The sequence below is a fragment of the Tiliqua scincoides genome, chromosome 3, assembly GCF_035046505.1.
Source record: "Tiliqua scincoides isolate rTilSci1 chromosome 3, rTilSci1.hap2, whole genome shotgun sequence".
NCBI classification, from domain to species: domain Eukaryota; kingdom Metazoa; phylum Chordata; class Lepidosauria; order Squamata; family Scincidae; genus Tiliqua; species Tiliqua scincoides.
Window position 1 is genome coordinate 173,422,201 of NC_089823.1, and position 14,889 is coordinate 173,437,089.

The 14,889-nt window shown below is 44.4% G+C and overlaps 1 pseudogene; it reads right to left on the bottom strand.

Annotated features, from left to right (window-relative positions):
• Positions 1–10,159: 10,159 nt before the first annotated feature.
• LOC136646517 (5S ribosomal RNA) lies at positions 10,160–10,280 on the bottom strand (annotated as a pseudogene).
• Between the last annotated feature and the right edge of the window lie 4,609 nt (positions 10,281–14,889).

The window sequence follows — 14,889 nt, forward strand, 5'->3', positions numbered from 1 at the left end:
GCCGGATCTGGCCCTCAGGCTCTCAGCTGCTGAGCAGTGTTGAGGTGTTATCACTGAAACAGTGGCCCACATGAAAATTGGGCTTTCCCATATCTTGAAATATGATCAAGATTTGTGTATTTTCTCTTCTGTCATTTGCAGTTAATGAACTTCTATATGAGAGCAAGGTGCTGATTTCTGGCCATCAGCTACTTAATGATGTCACTTTCTGCTTAATGACATCACTTACGTCCCTCAGCAGGAGCCCTGAATGCTAACTTGGGCCCTTTGTATGAAACGAGTTTGACATGCCTGTTTTAGAACATGCTTTGTCAGGATCTGCAATTATCAATTACAAAACAGACCCCAGTTCTATTCTCCCCCCCACTCCACCAGTGCGGCTGAACCTAAAAGGCTACCACTGCAGCCTACGGGGAGGGGGAGGGAGATTGAAAAGCATGGTAGAGGTAAAATATTTTCATTTCTATGATGTATCCTATATCTAGATTTCCTTTCAAACATCTCTAGTGAATATAACTGGATATGTTACATTCCTTTGAAAATTCTGATAAGTAACTCAAAAGGGAATAGATATTTCACCCTAAAATTGTCTTTAAAAAGAAAAAAAAAGGCACAACGTCATGCAATATTTTAATATTTAGGGCAAAAAAAAAGACGTATGTATAAATACATTTTGCAAATCAAGGCACCTGTTCATTTTTCTTTCCTCCAAGGCAATTTGTGATCATGTTTTTTTTTCCCCAGTGGGGAAGCCCTCTTTGAACTGGTATAGTAGCTCAGCTTAACTATGTCTTTCTTGCTGCAAGCAGCAACTTCAGAAAATTGCAGTGAGCTTAGGGTCTGATTGCTGGGCTGCTCTTAATATCTGTCACTGATATGCTATAAAACTGAAAAGAAAAAAAATGTTTCATACTGAAACCAGGTCATTGCCCCTGCACAACATCATCATTTAACTTCCATCCATGGATGTAAGCAGCCAGGGAGTTAGGCCACTTCTCTATACTTTCTGAGCTCTTGCCACTTATAAGCACAGCTGACCCATCCATGATGTGAACTGTGACATTCACGTTAGGTGGCAGATTGTGGGAGACAGGGAAGAAATGCCCCTTGTGCCACTTAGGGTGCAATCCTAACTTGTGCTGGAAGCAGGAAGGACAGTGGGCCAGCGCTGTATCCAGCGCAAGTTTGGGGCCAAAAGCAGTGCAGCCAGAGGCAAAGGAAAATGTTTCCCCTTACCCCATGTCGTGCTGCACTACTCAGATCTGCGCCACCTGAGGAGTTGGTACAGATCTGAGCAGCCAGGAGGCACACCGTGCTGCCCAGGAACGGGGTCAGGATCAGGCATAACTGCCATATCCTGGCTCCACCTCCTGCTCCCCACCCACCTGACCTGGGAACACCTGCCCCCTGCCCTCCTCCACCCCAATTTGCCTCCCTCCCACCTCCTCCCTGCCCTCCCCACGCTCTCCCACACCCCAAGCTTTGCTGACGCAACTCACCTTCTCCTTGGAGCCTGCTGTGGCACGGGGAGGCCAGTGCACGTCAGCTTCACAGCACTTTTGTGACACTCCTGGGCCGGCACAAGGAACTTGCATCGGCCCAAGAGCCTTCTAGGATTGCACCCTTAGTCTACTTCTTCCACCAAGCGGGCACATTAAACAACACACATTAAACAACCTTGCAAATGTAGAGCATTTGCAACCTTGCAAGTGGGAGCACTACCTTGTGTTTCATTTAAATCTAGTTTGTTTAAATCATCTGCATAAAGGAAGAAACAAATGAGAGGACAGGGAGCCAGATTCCCATGCTCCAAGGATCAGGATTCAGTGAGCCTATCCTTGCACATTACTCCTTCCTCCGCGTGGGCCCTTTAAACAAAGCAGGAAGTGCAGAAAAGCATTGGAAGCACTGCCAGCACAGGCAGAATTTCCTGTTATGTTTAAAGAGACTGCGTGGAAAAAGGAGCAATGTGAGGAAAGTGGTGTCTCCTGAGTGCTCCCCCCCAGGTTGGTTCAGGTTGCAGCCCTGTCAGAGGTAATTTCTGCATGATGTGGTGTTTTGATAAACTGCAGCATTTGCACAGCCAAGGCACCCTCATTTTTTATATACCAGGTTTTTTTTTTTTTTTCCAAACAGTATGCTGGGGCAATTGTGACTGGAGAGATCCACTAGTGCTCCATGATATAAATCAGTTAAAGTCTCCTGTGACACTCTGGACATGGCTGTTTCCAATTTGCCCCCCATGAAAGCAATGTCATTCTACAGTTTTGTTCTGTTTTTCTCCATGAAGAATGCATCATTCACACTGGATGCAAAGATGCACCAGAATTATTTGTCTTCAGATTTCTATGCAAGGCCCTGCTCTGGGCATACCTTCTTCAATATTTGCACGTCAGAGTGTGCCTCCAATTTCTATTCAATAGTGTGCCTTAACTTGCAGATATTTGGGGAAGACTAGCATAAAAGTACCAAAGTGATGCATGTGACAATCTTCCAATATGATTGAGGTTCAGATAAACTGCAGGAAGGATATAGGAAGGATAGCATAGGCAATCATATTGTCTTGAAATGACCAGCCAGTGCGCACTAGGACTTTTGACTTTTTCCCATGCCTTTCCTGAAACATGCAAAAGATTCAAAAATATATTGTGACATTGCTTGGGGGCAAGAAAAAAGTCAAAAGCCCCATAAGATGAACACAAGTCTTTGGGCATGATCAACAGTCTGAATTGTGGCCTGTCACATGAACAGTACGACAATGGATGATATTTCTGTGCTTTCACTTTGGGTTATGTTTTTAAGGGGAACCTGAATCTCTGACTTTGAAATCCTATGCATACTTACCTGGGAGTAAACCCCATTGAACAATGGGTATTACTTCCATGTAGATATGTGCATGCGTTTCAGAGACAGGATGAGTGAGCGCAGACAATTCCGAACAGCACTGAGGTTAGGATAAATACTGGAAGATTGCCTTCAGCATATCTATCACTTGCAGTGGTGTCACTAGGATTTGTGTCACCTGGTGCGGGAGGCCTGCGCGTCACCCCATGCAGTGGGCGGGGCAACATTCCAGGTGGTGGGCGTGGTGATGTACCATCACCACGCCCCCACTGGTTTTTTGGCTGTACCTTTTGATACAACACAGATCTTTCAATGTGGTTTGTTTCATTGCATTCTGCATGTAATTACGCATTGATCGATATATAACATGATGGTATTATTCCTCCAGACTCTGATTTTAGTGATTTTGAAAACTTGTAGGGTCACCCCCCCCCCCCCGTGTCAACTTACTAACACCTTATTGCAGCAGTTCTCATACTTTTAGCACTGGGACCCACTTTTTAGAATGACAATCTGTCCAGAACCCATTGGAAGTGATGCCATGGCCAGAAGTGACATAATCAAGCAAATTAAAATAAATAATTATAAATAATTAAATTAAAATAAAAGAAATAATTAAATAAGGGGTAGCCAGTCCTGTTCCACCAAGTGAATCTACTCTGAAGTAAGTCCTATTGTGGTCAATGGAGTTTATGCTCAGGAAAGTGTGGGTAGAATTGCAGCCTGTGAGACCAATCCTATGCATGTCTACTCTGAGGTAAGTCCCATAGTGGTCAATGGAGTTTACTTTGTAGCCTGGCTGCAATCATCCCCCCCCCCCAAAAAAAAAAAAAAAAATCAGTGAAATTTCCAGCGCTCCCCAGTGCCCAGTTTAAAGTTCTTCTATTTCAGGCATATCAAGATAAAGACCCACCTGGCTTTGCAAGTGCAAAATAGAAAACTTTCCCCTTACCAGCTGAAGCCTCTTTTCTTTCTCCTTCTTAGGGGGGAGGGGGCTGCCTCTGGAGCATTTGTTGCACTCCAGCTCCATTGAACTGAGACCATTCTGGTGTCCTCACATTCCCCTTTGCCTGGCCTGACCAAAAGGCAAGGCACGTCTGCCTACTTGGGAGTAAACGCGACCATGTGGCTGAGTTTGCTTTCCAAAGGGCTCAATAGACTGCAAGAGGGAGGGAGGGACCTCCTTCTCAGGTGTTTTGGGGGCTGCATTCATTAGATCAGGACCATTCTGGTGTCATTGGATTCCTCTCAGCCTGCCCTTTCTGACAGACTATGGCAAGTCCGCCTACTCGCGAGTAAATGCGTGATATGGCTCACTTTCACTTTCCATAGGGCTCCATGCATTTTTTTCCTTCTGGTTTTTTGGCCATAATTTTGATGGAAAGGAGCTATCTCAACAGGGTTTTCTGCATTGTGTTCCACTGGCCATTCCACATCCAATGGTGTATGGTATGACGCAGTAGCTTCTAACGGCGCAATTTTAGCGCGTCACCCCCAGGGCGCGTCACCTCCCTGGCGTGTCACCTGGTGCGGCCCGCACCCCGCGCACCCCTCTAGCGACACCACTGATCACTTGTTCCAAATGAGTGACCAACTATGAGTGCAATCCTAACCCCTTATGTCAGTGCTTTCCAGCTTTCCAGCACTAACATAAGGGCAATGCAGCTCTGAGATAAGGGAACAAACATTCCCTGACTTTGAGGAGGACTCCATGAGTGACAGCCAACTGCAGGATGCAGCACATGTCCCATTGGTACCGCTATGCCAGTGCTGGAAAGCATTGACATAAGCGGTTAGGATTGTGCCCTATATAACTTATTTATTCATAGATTTATTTCCTGACCTTTTGAGACATTTATTGCCAGGCAGGCTGGTTTCCAAAGAATGACCATAAAAGCAACAATCTTAAAATAACAAATACTTCTAGCCATCATGATAAAATGCTGATATTTTTGAAAGTAGACACTCTAAGTGGACCTGATCAAAGAGCATATTAACAGGAGACATCCAACTGTTTTCAAAGGGTTGTGGATCAGAAGCACCAAGTATCTGAACTCAGTAGGATGATTAATGACAGAGAACATATCATTGCAGTAAGCTTAGCAAAGTGAGTTCTGTTTTCTTGGTCAGACTTTTTTTTTTTTTAATTTCTTGAAAAAGTAGGAAGGACATTTAATATCCACATCTTTGGGGACAGAAAAACTCCCATAAAGAGATAGTTTTAAAATGCAGATGATTTTTTTTTTTCCTATAGCACTCCCAGTGAAACACTGACGAAATAATCCTTTTTCAAATTTTTTTTGTTAGCAGACTAGTCATCAACTTTGGCTTTTGGGTATATTAAAGCTATGTGCAATTTCTGGGGGGAGGGGTCAGTTTCACTACACAGAGTTACTGCACTGGTATGTGAAGCATTATACTCAGGTTAAAATATCCACTGCATATGTGCTTCTCAATAAAGTGCATTTGCAGCCTATCAGGATGATAACCCTGCATGATAAATATAAATATATCCATGAAAAACTGTTGCAACCACTGGATCATGATTATATCTTTTTTTAATTTCTTTTTAAAAAAATCCAAAATCCCTAAGTCATTATTATAGGCAAGTGCATAAATAATAATTCTGATGCACTGCAGACAACATTTTGTAAGAAAAATCTTAGCTGTTCATCTTTCTGCTACAAAATCTTGCTTTTTTTTCTTTTTTTATTCCGCTCTTTCCATCCATATGCCCATCCATCCATGAACATGTTACACAAAAAAATACATACTAACACATCTTCTTAACATGTCTTTTAAAAAGGGAAAGTTATGGCTGAATTATTACCCTCTTAGCCCATTTATATGGGCTTGAATATTGTAGTTATCCCAAAGGATTCAGAACCCAATCCTGTAGTCCGTGCTGCGCCTCCGCGGCATGGACCACAGTCGCAAACGTGCCATAAGGCACGTTTGCGGGGCTCACCGCTGGGCTCCCACCAGAGGTGGCTCAGCTCTGGCCAGCGCTGAGCCACCGCCCGGTGGGTGCCCGTGTTCCACAGCTCGGTGGTGCCTGCAACTGCCGGGCTGTGGAACGGGGAATGGGGAGGGGGCAGGGGCATTCTGGGGGGCGGGGAGGCCAGCATGATGCAGGGAGGGGGCAGGGAGGCTGGCATGGCATGGGGAGGGGGGCATGCCAGAGGCATGCCCGGGGGCGGGCAGGAGGAGGATCTGTGGAGCTTTGCTCCGCAGGATCCTAGGCACTTGTGAAGGCTGCGTGCCTTACACGAGTGCCTTTACTTTAGCGGTGCCCTTTGGGTGCCGCTAAAGAGAATAGCCCCATTGCGGGGCTGCCTCCCTTACCCAGGGGAAGGGGCCAAACGTCCCCTACTCCTGAGGTGCCTCCCATGGTAGTGCAAGAGGCGCTGGATTTGGCGGCAGCCTTCGTGGTGCCGCCGAGCGGGGGCTCCCCAGGCAGCTCAGGATTGCGCTGCCCCTTAGGATTGGGCAGTCAGTCCCTGATTCTGGAATTTTTTTTTACATGTACTCTAAGTATTAAGAATATGGGTAATCTCATTAAAGCTCATCTATATTTGCTTACAGAATCAGTGTCAAGGATTTACAAAATCAGAAAGCGATTTTCTATTCCCCATCTGTGCTATCTTCTAAATGCCAGTGTCCACTTGATCATCATCCCAATACCAAATATTGCACCAGGAACAGTATATCTGTTTCTGAATCCTCAATAGAAATAAATATATTTTAATTTTTTTCTTATAATTTGGGGCAATTTTTAAAGCTTTTTTTTTTTCCAATAAGAAAGCTGACATCCTCAAGTTTCTATACTATCTCCATGATTTGTGGTCTGTACAGCCATCCCCCTCTTGAAATTTAAAAAAATAAAAATAAATTTAAAAAGCCTGGTCCTGCACCACTTCTATAATTGTCAGCCTGGGGACATAACAATGATGTCTAAAGGACTGTCTCATACAGTGATCCCTTGCTAGTGTGGGAATTTCAGGTGATGAGCCTTGTGTTGCTCTGGGTGCGTACGAGGGGGTGTCACATGGCATGGGGAGTGACACCTGACCTTGGCTGTGCCTGTGCTGGCAACGCCACTGGCTACCACCATTGCAGATCCACTACTTAAACCTGCCCTCACATCAGTGCATTCTCAGAGACTTCTGATCCCTGTTTGTCTGCAAAAATGAATGCTGAACATTCTAGGCTGACAATCATGGGGAGTCTCTGCCCTCATGTTCAATGTTTGTTGCTGCCAACAAATGTTGATCATAGGGCATGCTGGAGGTGAGGCTCCAAGAGCATGGGAAAAGGAACCTGAGGAACAATCACTGAATAGGGTTATAGCATGACAGAAAGAAAGCTAAGATTGTACCATTCTTCATGCATGCTAGTATACTCTTGTGCAGGAAATGCATTTTGGGGGAGACTGCATTTTCAGTCTAAAGTGATGAGTCCAGCCCAGCATAATTCTCTGGCTCGTATAGGTCACTTGACAATCTACCAATGTCAAACAGACATCTCCAATTATACTCAGTAAATAAGATGTATAATAGACAGCCACAGTTTCATTTGAAAAGCACAACTAAGAAAACAACGCACGTTCTTGTTGAATTTGATTGTAGAGTTAATACGATTTTACAGCTGAGACTGGAATGAATTAATGAACTTTAAACAATCTCTTTAAAAAAAAAAAGCTACACAGTAAATAGAGGTAAATATTCACAAATGTCCATTTAAGCTTTTGTATGGAAAACACAGCATTGCACACACAAACGTGTTAATTGCACAGCGTGGTATGCTGATAATGACATATGGATCCCCACATTGATTTTTCTTTAAAAAAAAAAAACCTACATGTTAAGAACAGGCAGTTGTCTGCTTTTGAACAGGTCACATATTGTGCATTATTTAATCTAATTAATGTTATGTAATACATTATGTGTATGTACCATTACAATGTCGCCTACATACATTAATGTTACATAAAACAATCAATGTACATATAATTACTTAATAATTTTATAATCTTTACTCAGCGTGTGGTCGGTCTGTGGAACTCCTTGCCACAGGATGTGGTGCTGGCGTCTAGCCTAGACGCCTTTAAAAGGGGATTGGACAAGTTTCTGGAGGAAAAATCCATTACGGGGTACAAGCCATGATGAGTATGCGCAACCTCCTGATTTTAGAAATGGGTTATGTCAGAATGCCAGATGCAAGGGAGGGCACCAGGATGAGGTCTCTTGTTATCTGGTGTGCTCCCTGGGGCATTTGGTGGGCCGCTGTGAGATACAGGAAGCTGGACTAGATGGGCCTATGGCCTGATCCAGTGGGGCTGTTCTTATGTTCTTATGTTTAATGTACATAGTGTTCATACTTGTATAACTAAGCTAATGCACCAATTGTGCTCAGTTTACATGCCAGAGAAGACTCAACTGCACATGTGATGCCATTTCTGAGGCAGACACTCCATGGGGAGGCCCATATGTGTGGTGGACAAGCTACCTTCACATGTTAAATACAGATGTAGAGGTGTTTCTGGTGAATAAGATAGGATAACAGCCTAAGGGCCCAATCCAGAACAGTGTGTGCCAGCTTACCACAGGCGCACTGTCACCAATGTGCCATAAGGCACATCTGTATGTCCTACTGCCGGGCAAGCGCTGGTGGTAGCCCAGCGCTGGCCAGTGCAGATGGTTGTGGGGACCACTGAGCAGGGGAGAGGTAAGTGGAGGTGGGGGGGAGGCAGAGAGGAGGTATTCCAGGGAGGAGGGAGGTGGGTGGAGGGTGGGGAGAGGGCAGGGAGGAGGTGTGCTGGAGGGAGGGAGGGAAGTGAAGCTCCACCTGATCCAGAGTCTCTGCTTTGGGCTCACCACCTGATATGAAAGCTTTTGATTCACTGCTGACCTTTTCATAGGCAGTGAATCGAAGTAGCCCCATTATGGGGCTACTCGCTTTACCTGGGGGAAGGGGACAAGAGTCCCCTCTCCATAGGAGCCACCAGCAGCTGCCTGGAGTGTGCAGGATGCGACGACAGGCATTTTCAGCGCCGTTGCAGCCCTGCACCCCAGGCAGCTCAGGACTGGGCTGTAAATCTTACTGAACACAATGGACTTACTTCTGAGTAAAATAACACCATTTTCAAACACTTATATGATGGGTTTTTTCCTCCATTGTCACTTTGCTTTACAACACACAACACACCAAGTTGTCTTGTATTGATCCAGCCATTTCAGTATTGTCTACCCTGATGGGCAACAGGTCACTGGCATTGCAGATGGTGGTCTTTTGCAGCCCTGCCTAAAGATATCAGGGATTGAACTTTGGCTCTAGCTCAGTTGAAGAAAGACCATCTGCTTTATATGCAGAATTCATTCCCTGTTCAATCCTTGGCAAAGCCAGGTAGGGATAGGACAAACACTGGAGAGCTGTTCAGGCCCACCTCTGATCAGAAGTGAAGCGGCATCCCAATTTCCATCACCCCCTTTTTTCTGTGTGCACAGAATGAGCCACCCTGCCTATTCAAGGAGGCATGAGCAATCCCAGTACACCCTGTCTTCTTTAACTCCTCCTCCCCCCCACCTCTACCACCTCTTTCTTCCCTGCTCAGCCACTTCTTCTAAACTGATCAGAGCATGCCTGGAAAAGGACTCTATACAGCAAAAAAAGGATTGGGACAATGGCAACCCATTCCTGCTACCACTAATTATATGAGCAAATAATTACAGTAGGTGGGTTGGAAGAGAAAGTAGCTGCTGCAGTTCTGTTTTGATCACTTTCCTGCAACAGGATCAATTGAAACAACGTTGTTCTGATGGCACTTTCTTCCTCACCTGCCTGCTTCTTCAAAGCAAAACAGGTCTGGCAGGGCATGCTGGAAGTGAATGAGGACAGATCTAGCAGCAGATGCCAGGAGCAGAACTTGGGACCTTCTGTATGGAAAGGGTGTTCTCTACCATTGAGCTACATTGCCTACCCATACTGCACAACTAGAATATTTGCAGAACTTTTGCCATTCTCTTGTCCCATAGTCACTGCTGAATGGACAAAAGATGAAATACAAAGGCTGAACTACTAGCACAAATATGTGGGTGCTTCTATGGGACTTTTGCATTTGGTGATAATGAAATACTAACAGAGGGGTAATATCCAGAGCATCTTGCTCCACCAGAGGAAGGAACTCTTGCTCCCCAAAATGCTACCCTGAGAGGTTCACCCTTCCATGTTATTTAGTACATTTTCTGTCCAAGTTAATTGTTGCTTTTCCATATGAAATGGTTGGCAACCTTCAGTCTCGAAAGACTATGATATAAGCCTACAGCACCCAGTATTCCCAGGTGGTCTCCCATCCAGGTACTAACCAGGCCTGACCCTGCTTAGCTTCCAAGATCAGATGAGATTGGGCATGTGCATGGTAATGTGTGCTCACAAATCAATAGACTGGAGCGGTGGAGTCTCTCCATAAACCAATATTCAGGTATAGCCTGGTTCTCATTGAGCTGCTACTTACTATTGGCTGTTTACAGTTTAATACTTGAGACACTGCCTCCAGGTGCAGTGGCACCAAAGTGGCTACCGTGGCATCCTATGGCCCCACAGCAGCCACCAGAGGTCTCCTCAGGAGGACTTTTGTCCCCTTTCTCCAGTGAAAGCCCCAAGCCTTGCAATGGGGCTTCTCAAGTCTGCTCCAGCTATTTTGCCTTCTGGCCGGACAGGAGTTCAGGATCTGGCAGAGCTCAGGATTGGGGTCTTAAAGAGATTCCATTGTTGACTTTTTGCCCCATCCCAGAACAATATTCCTTATGCTTAATGGCAGGGATGTGCCACAGTCATTACCCCGAGTCATGAGTCAGGATCCGGGTCAGTGACATGTGTAACTGAAGTTCCCATGAGTTGTGGAAAATGCATGTTTCTGCAACTCAAGCCTTCAGAACTTGAGTGCATAAGAGACCTATAATCGCTATCAAAGTTCTCTTTGAAGTCTTTATCTGTAAATAGTACAACTTCTTGTGTAAGAAGATTTCTCAGCTGTGACTCAATGATACCTATCAAATTAGAACTCCTTGTAAATTACATCTAGTTAACACATTTTAAGGGGACATTTCTTCCTTTGCATTATCAAAAAGTGGCCTCACTTTCCAGCCCTATATCATTGCTATATGTGAACCATATGCTCCTCTTGCATAAGGAGTGCTGACTCACACAAGAGGTTCTCTTGCAAGCAGAAAAGGTCTTTTGCAAGTACGCAATGCTCTCTCACTGAGTGGAAGGAGCTTCCAATGAAAGAGCAGAGCTCCACCTAGGGTTAGAATGTACCAACTGTAGCCAAGGAAGAAGGGAGCAGGGGTGATATTGTCTTCCACCCTGTGAAGACGGCACCACCCATTTCTAGATGTATGTATGAACAGGGATGAAATGGACATGCTTAGATGCACAATTATAAGAGCGTCACTTGATAAACCAATTCGCTGAAGATTGCATCAATGTACTGTACCTTTTAGAAAGGCACAGTTTTTAATACTCCAAGTCCTTTTCAAACCAAAGAGTGTAGTGGTGCTGTCCATGAACCACTGTACTCATCGGCCATGCACATTGTCTCACTGGCCAGGGTTCCCAATCATGGGGAGGAACTCACTCTGCATTTACCACTTGCCTCTGCAGGCAACCACTGAACACAAAGATGCCTGGAGAGTGAGTCCGGGTTATGTGTCAGCACTGAGGGAGTGCCTGATGGACAGAGTCCTGGTTCCCCACTCCCGCTTTCAGTGAATGCAGGGAGCAAATGCCTGAAGGGGGCTTCCAACAAACGAAGAACCAACATGTTAGGCTAAATTATTTCCTGCTTGCTAGAGAACATAAAGATGCATCATACAATACCCACAAATTTATTTACAGCACAATCCTATGCAGGTTTGCTCAGAACTAATAATACAAACCCATGCATGTTTACTCAGAAGTCCCACTGCATTCAATGTGGGTTACTCCCACATTGTCTAGGACTGCAATGTGTATAGGACTGCAGCCTTAGGCCTCCTTCCCTCTTCTCAGAAGTAATATCACCCTTTTCCCTCTTTTGAGGAGACTACTCCATACCTCTGGCAATTTCTAATTTCAATGGACTGCTTAATGCTAGCTCTAAGAACTGTGTAGTAGTAGCAGCAAACCTTTATTGGCATTAAAGGAACTGTGTATAGAACTGTGATTATATATATGAAATTTTAGGCACTTGGACCTTAACAAAAATAAAACTCCACTATAGAAAAAAAATTATACAGAAAGTGATTTGTTCTGGACTTTTGACTCAAAGGTTATTGTTGAAATTAACTGTGATCAGTTTTGGATCCAGTTTTGCTGAGGTCATTGGATACTGGCAGCGAAAGAAGTGTCAGAATGCTGCCATATATTGCCATTATCATCGCCAAATAACCTTTCCAGGATTTGCAAGTGGTGGCATAAATATTTAGGAGTTTTTTCGATCTGTGTTCAGTCTCTTAGGAAGCAGGCTTACTTGCAGTGTGATTGATAATTAATTTAAAATGAAGCGATTAAAAGGTTTAATCCTCTTGATATCTAAATCAGCTTAAAAGTACACTATTCAACTAACTTGCGGTTGTGCTAAAATACTGTGCCTAGCTGTCATGCCTGTCTGTATACTCTTATACACATTTACTTGAAGCTCCATTGAACTCACTGAGACTTCTGACTAAACATGAACAAATTTGGGCTGACCATCCCATTTATGCCAACAAGCTTTACATGTGTAACAGCCAAGTGTGAAAACTCAAATCAGGATTTTTGTTTTCAGTGCATACAAAGAGTCACAGATTAGTCAGCTGGACACTGGCCAAGTGCCCACTTTACCATCCTGACTCATTAACACCTTTAGCCACTAAGAAAGTCAAGAGGCTTTCATTGTCTTTCATTGGTACCCATCACCCCATCTACAAATGAAAGCAACTTTTAGAGACCCCTGAGTTATCACATTACCTCTCTGGGATGCTCCCATGTGGGAAGAGTGGGAGGAGCCCTTGCCACCTGCCTACTTCTGCCAGTAACATGGGGGGGGGCGGTTTGCAGGGGTCTTGCATACCATTGAATATTCAGAGCATTGCTTTGTTCCAGGCCGTCCAGCAACCTGATGCCAGAACTGCAACAATCTCCTCTATCTTCCAGGACTGCCCTATTGCATTCAGCAGAAGAAACTACTCTGAATGAGCATTTCTTCACAACTTAGATCTATTTCCTCAGTGCAATGTCAGACATGCGAAAGCTTCACGTGTGCACTGTAGAGTAGTCGTGCAGCTAGGGGGTTGCAGGGGATGCAGACCGCACCAGGTGACACACTTGGGGCAAGGTGACACTACTGTCAAAAATTGTGAAAATCTTGATATTTTCAAATAAGGCCATCATGTTTACCCCATTTGATGCAATGAAACATATCACGCTGAAATATCTGCGTCCTATCAAACATTATAGCCAAATAACCGGTAAAGGAAAACACAACTACCTAATGTAACAAGAAGTGAATTTCTGTAACTCAAAACCAACCAATGAGACTGACTGTTCTGAGAGCCAATGAGGTGCTATTAGGACAATAAGATGTTCGCATATATCAGCTCTCATTTCCATTTATCAGAACTAATACTATAACTCTTATTCACTTGTGTATGTGTCATCAAGTTGGCCACTGGTTTTTTGTTGGTTACTGATTTGTTGGGTGACCTGTAATATAAATAAATAAATAAATAAATAAATAAAGTAAGTTAAGGGGGGGGTTACACCAACCCTAGTGATGCCACTGCATTTATGCTGTGCGTATGATATTGCAATTTATTCTGTATGGTCTGGTACAGGAGGAGGTCAATCACAGGGTGACACAGTTCTTGCACTAGATGATGCAAGCCCTAGTGTCACATCTGCTGTACAGGCGGATATTCTGGACTAATGCATTGATAAGTAGCCCCTCTTACAAAGTTAATGTCAAAGTAGTTCCTCTCATATCAAAGAGCATGGATTCACACTTACTTTTCGTGTATGTATGAAAATCCCAAATGCAAATTCTAGTCCTTTGGTACCAAGAGTCTACCTGACAATTCTTTACATTTCCCTATATGTCCCAACCACAATGAAGATTTCTGATAGGTCATTGCAAATCTGAAAAGCAGTTTTGAAAAAGAAAAGTGCCTTGGTTGACACATTCTACATTTTCTTCAAAATATACCCAAATCATCAAACAGGATAGTCAAACCAAAATGATAGTTTTCTGGAACTACTAGAAGGGCCCAATCCTATCCAGCTTTCCAGTCATGCCAATGGGGCATGTGCTGCATCCTGCGGTGGTGAAAGCAGTCACAGGCATACTCAAGGTTATGGAATGTTTGCTCCCTTACCTTAGGGCTGCATTCAGGCTGCATCAGTGTTGGAAATTTAGATTGGATGGACCCAAAATGGCACAAACTATGGATATTTTCCATGGGCAGCCAAAGCTCAGCACTTCTGCATCCCATTGGTTTAAGTGGGAGAGCTGTAAATTCAGGCAAGTCTCCCATTGAAGCATATGGGACTTGAAAGGGCTGAATGTTGGCTAGACCACCATGCATCACCTCATGCAGCTTCTGTATCATCTTCTAGGAGTCTTAGGGCACAATCCTAACCAGGTCTACTCAGAAGTAAGTCCTATTTTGTTCAATGGGACTTACTCTCAGGAAAGTGTGGTTAGGATTGCAGCCTTAGGCAAAAGCTCACCAGCATTCCCCAGTGCCTTGGTTGTACTCTACCACCCCTATGGTATGTATGCAGGTGAATTGCCCTCCAAGAGAATCCCATGATTTGGAAAAAGGGGAGCACACAGATGGTCTTGTACTGAAGGAAAACGGCCTCTTTTGCTTTTGCTGGTTGACTGAGCAGCACCTGGGGGGAGCACAAATGTGACCAGGACCATTAGGGAGGCTTATGAAGTGGTGGTGGGAAGCAACCTCAGATGCTGCAGGGCTTCAGGGATAAACTGAGTGGGCCCTTCAATGAGCGTTGGCTCTCTGTCCT